The sequence below is a fragment of the Gymnoscopelus braueri genome, assembly GCF_963280865.1.
Source record: "Gymnoscopelus braueri genome assembly, chromosome: 14".
Classification (NCBI taxonomy): domain Eukaryota; kingdom Metazoa; phylum Chordata; class Actinopteri; order Myctophiformes; family Myctophidae; genus Gymnoscopelus; species Gymnoscopelus braueri.
This window is the reverse complement of record NC_137619.1, coordinates 16,346,558-16,352,226: the sequence shown is the minus strand read 5'-3', so window position 1 is coordinate 16,352,226 and position 5,669 is coordinate 16,346,558.

Sequence of the window (5,669 nt, the reverse complement as noted above, 5' to 3'; positions counted from 1 at the left end):
ACACGCACACGCCCACACCCACGCCCACACCCACACCCACGCACACACACACACACGTATCATATACCCACATATACAGTACATATGTGATTCTTATCCATATTATGTTGGCCGCAAGTTAGTGTTTGCTATTCGGCAAATTAGTTAACATTTATTTTACGCCTTTGCATTGGATAATCGACAACATCTTGGCATATGAAAATATGAACTGTTAAACACAATGTATGGCAATCAACAACTCAACTGGTGGTGGATAAACAGCTGAAATCTGTAACCTATGTCAATTTCTGCTATCTAGACCATGCAATATGAGTCTAATTTCAAGGCAATTAAGATCATCTTCTTCCTGTTTATTTTTTCAATTTACGTGCCTTTTCAGTAATATCTTTTCCCATACATCACCCATGGAAATGGTTAAATCAAATTTGTATCCCTTGAATTGAGTATATCGCAAACCTGATTGCATCTGTAAATCCACCTATTTTCCAGGGTTTGACTTTAGTCATGCTTTGTGTAATTACATGGGCAAGGACACCGATAATAAGAGACAAAAAAGAGGCCAATGTGAAATCATTGAATTACAACACTATTATACGAATATTGGCTAAAGTAATCACTCAATCACAGTTAAAGTTTTCACTGGTTTCCTCAAGTTTGTGACTCTACCAATGCAATGTAACAGAGATCGTAAAGGTGATTGCTGTCACAGAGCCCCTCCAATTTGTTACTGAGGTGTTGCCCATTACCTGGAGTGTTTTTAAGAGAATAACAGTTATAATGTAGATCTCTATCCAAGGTTACATATCTGATCGAGAAGGCTTTAAAGATCAAACAGTGGGCCAAACGTTTGGCATTCCACACAGCCTTCCTTTTGATGTCCACAACCGCCTTTCTTCAAAGCTATTGTCTTTGTATTGCCATGGAGATGTAAACATTACTACCCTTAATCAATTTGACGATATTGTGATTGCTTTCAGGACAGCGCCTTTTGCCATTTTATCCAGAACAGACCGAAAAGAGAGAGCGAGTTAGACCACTCATTGTTTATAATAGAAGCGACAATGTACCGATACATTAAGCTCATGAGACTGGGCAGTATACATATTTTTTTTCACTTTCATGGCGGTAAATCAGTGAAAATAATGTTATTAAAATGTCTGATACTGTCTCGATGTAGGGGTACCAGTAAATGCAGTCTGAAATGTAGCGGTATTTCAGTGATAAGTGTTACGCCTTCCCAATTACTGTCCTGGAGAGAAATTACAGACAATTCATTCTGAAAGGCAGAAAAACATGTTGCTTATTAAATCTTTTTTTAATTCAGCCCTCTTCAAGCTTTTCATGGGTGGTCAACAGTAATCAGTTTACTGTCTGGCTTGTTCAGGGTGTTAAGACATCCACTACTCATTTGTTCACAGTATGATAGTTTAAAGCACCCGTTTAAATTAATCCCCCTTAAAGTTTTGTGCCATCCCCTTAAAAACACAAGCCACCCACTTTTAATCTGAAGCCTTTTTTTTTAATGAAAAGGGGATTTGCACTTAATTTTCAGCTCCACCCCCCACTTGCACAACATATTTGCAACACGCATGTACACACATGCATACACACATGCGATCACAGACTCACATACACATACATGCACATGCTCACACACGCGCACGCACGCAAGTATGCATGCAGGCACTCACACACACATGCACACAAATGCTCAGACTGTATAATTTATAAAGCCTAAGCTCTTTCAATACTCCAAAAAGCCAGATAAACTTTTCTCATTTGCTCCTAATTTGGTCACGCAAGATAATGCCAACATCTGAAGGCTTTTTAAACTGCTTTTTAAAATGCATTCCTGAAAGGAGCTGGCAGTGGCACCTCTGCACCTTGTCAGCTCCCATAATTATTTCCAATCCGGAGCTAGCCCTTAATGTGCTGATTAATCCAGGCCTCTCCTTGCTGTGAGATGCATTCAGCTCCATTAATTTTTCAAAAAGGCCCCGCTCTCTTTTCTGGGAGCCCTGCAGATGTCAAGGCTGTGGCAGAGAAAGCCATTAGAAGTTAACACCTCCCACTCCCCAGGGACTGGCATGGACTCTCCCCTTCCCTCTGTCTAGTGCCAAGCACCCGCTTTAGGGATGTCAGCTGCCAAGCCTGGCATTCCCAGAACTTGGACAACAGCCCCCCACCCCTAAGAAAAAAAAGAGGAACAGGGCTTTAATAAGGGTGGTTTAAACAAATCAACGTATGGAGAAAGAAAGGAAGAAAGAAAGAAAGAGAGAAGAAGCAGGCTCCCATGTTCCTGATCTCTCTTAAGTGTTGCGGAATCACCATCTCTCTTGCATGGTTCTTGGGAGTATTGGGGAATCATAGACTCTTATAGTGTGTGTCACTGCTCTTATCCGGACTCCCAGCTCCAAGATTCCAAGCCAGGTTTCAGATTAGCCTCTGTGAAAAATGTCCTTAGAACAAGCATCGCTCACCAGTGTGTTCAAATTCAAAGCTCCAACCCCCTCTCACTCCAGAGCTTTGTGCTGTTCTCCCCCTTACACAGACTGGTTACAAGCTGTCTCAATTGAGACCCCCTCCTCACACACACCCCTCCCTCACTCTCCATCCTCCCGCCAGCTTTTATCTGCCGATAGGTAGGTGAATGGCGGAAATTAGGATTCCTGGAGAGACTTGGGATGGAGAGAATAGAAACAAAGACTTCCTCATGTCGGGAACCGATGTCTCTTTTTCCTCTGCTTTTTTCCCTTTCATCCCAAGGGTTCCTGTCAGACAGAGGGAAGGAGAACGGCAGTGCATATAATACCTTTTAAGAGGCTGCCAGTTCTCTCCCATGCGATAAGCTCGGCTTGATTCACAATGGAGTTTCGAGACCCCGCAGTCACCCCACTGTAGACCTGAGAACCCACTCCAACGTACACATCAACATTGATATGCAAGCTGCATTGAAATATGGAAGTACCACTAATTGGCCACACAATGTCAAACCCAACTTGCACTAGAAAGCTCTGTTTTCTTGTGATTATTACTGACAATGCATCTCTTCATTATATTAAAGTCTTTAAAGCTTCCAAAGCTGATATAATGAGAAATGTACCAGTCCAATGTTAACTGCAATGGAATCCTCAACTCCACTGTATTTGACGTTAGGGGAATAATCACTGCCATACACTGCAGCACCCATGGTCAATAAACTGTAAGTGTACAGCACCACTCAACAGAAAAGATACTATGCCTTCAGTACTTTGTATGCAATCCCCATAGCAAAGTGTTCCGAAAAAATCTGTATAAACAGAGCACAGTGTCAAATGCTTAGCCCCTCTTTGAATGTTAATGAAACAGAGGTGTTATGGTGTCAGAAATCTGTCCAACAATGATAACAGTACAACTCCTGTTTACACCGAGCATGCTTCGGCTCCCCCCCAAAAAAGAAAGTGCAGCCTCATTTACGTGCTAATGTGGGAAGGCAGATAAAGGATGGAGGAGCGATGACATGCCATGTCAGAAAGTCAACCCCTTTGAACCGTGCCTCACGTTAGTGAGGAGAGAGAGAGGTGGAGGTGGGGGAGGTGGGTGGTGGAATTAAAGCACCTCAGCAGCTTTACCTCTTTTAAAACGTACCACTCACCCACACCACTCAAGCCCCTTGCATTCATGACAGCGAGAGAAATAATAATTTGTATGTATCTGTAATACATGCACAGAGTGTTTCACACGGCTGGAGTTCTCTGTGATGGGGTTTCATACTGTACTATAATGTGAGATACTTTTGTTTTGGACAATTTATCCCAGTAATGGATAGGATAGTACACAAATATTGATGTATAACAAGGCAATAAATACCACACAGATATTATGGAGTTCAGTGCAAACCCAAACACATAACACGGACACAGGAAATAAGGTGAGGTTTAAGAAGATTTATTTGCAGAGGATGGGCAGGTTGGAATGACAGACTGGCAGGCGAAGCAGGTAAGTGAGCATACAGACAGGCAGATGAGGAATGAATGATCCTGAGTACGAGGTACAATCTAGGAAACAAACATGAAGAACTAAACTCAGTAGGTCTGAACTGTGCCACTACCACTGGAGCCAGGGTTTTATATGCAGGAGAGGTGATGAGCTGATGCTGGCAGGTGTGCAGTATCTAGGTGAGTGAGTTTCAGGACAGAAACACACACAAACACAGAGAGACCGATGCACAGAGACACTAGGGAAATATTAAGTGGTCTACATTTCTATAATACCTCTATCCACAGCGCTTTACAATGTGTTACATTCACCCAGTCACACACCGACGGCAGAGGCAACCATACAAGGTAACAAATTGCTCATTGGAAGCGGTAGGGGTTCACCTTGCTCAAGGACACTTCGACATGCCAGGAGGATGCCGGGGATCGAACCGGGAAACTTCTGGTTACCTCCTGAGTCACTGCCATCCCTGGGAAGATACTGTGGCACTGGTGCCGTGGCTGTGAAATATATAGTGTCACGTAGGCAGACTGGTATTTGTCTGGAATTCCCCGAACTGTACTGTAGGCTCACTCAGCACTTGGATATCCAAGTTTCTTGCAGGCTATAATTTAATACCTCCAAATAAATGTGAACAATGACGACAGTCGAGTTATGTGTTAGGTCAGAGCTGGGTGTGAGTGATCAGTACCATGTTTATTTTTTATGTTTGTTTAAGTCTATTTTGGTGTCAGATGGAATGGATGAAGTATGCCACATCAGGGAGGCCAGAAATGCTGGAAAGTTTAGACAATCACAGGAAGTAATTTAACCACTTAAGCTCTACTTCATCTTGTGACAAATAGCGAAAATAGCTAATCTACAAGCGCACATGCGTTGTGGCTCTGTCTGCTTTTTTTTGTTTTACAAGACATGTGAAACTTTTTGAAAAATATAGATTTTTGTGAATCTGCCCAAAATAATAATGCCAGGGTTAATGTGTTTAAAAGTCAATTTCACATTTTCTCAAAATAAACAGCACAGAGTTGTCGACAAACACCACTCACTGTACCTGGTGCTCAAAACAAATGCATTTGAACGATCTGCAAACAGTGAGTCAGATCAGTTTAGGGTGTATATGGCTGAGGTAACAAGGAGCTGATGAATCATGTGCAAGAGCCCAGCTGCTGCTGCTGCCTTCAGTGCCTTGGAAGGAGTGGCTCTTATGGAACAGGAAGTGATTCACAAAGCCCTGACGTAGCATTTAGGTGTGCTGAAGCCTTTTACAAATGGGTGTAGATGTTCTCCGTCACCCAGTGACCCAGCCCTCCCGCCTCAGCCGTCCTGTTAATGAGAAGAGCCAGCCATGGTCACATTAGCGGGTGCCGTGTTAACCATTCCCACATGCTGTTGAAATCTAAAGTAATGCACCTGTAATTTTTCCTCCGTTTGTTAATATTTTACATGGGGGTTTAGAGTTGGCGTTACTCAGTCTTAAAAGGCTTTAGTGGGCTGTGGTCACAGTTACTTCTTACTTCTATTCCGTTTTCATCCACACCTGCTTACAGTTTTACAGACACAGACAGCTGTGACATATAGATGGTTGTGTAATGTGTTCAGGTAAGCCATTGATAATCATACTCGCATAAAAACACCATGTCTTACCCAGTGGCCACTTTGGGGTGTCCCCTCCCTGGGGCCCCCACCATGTC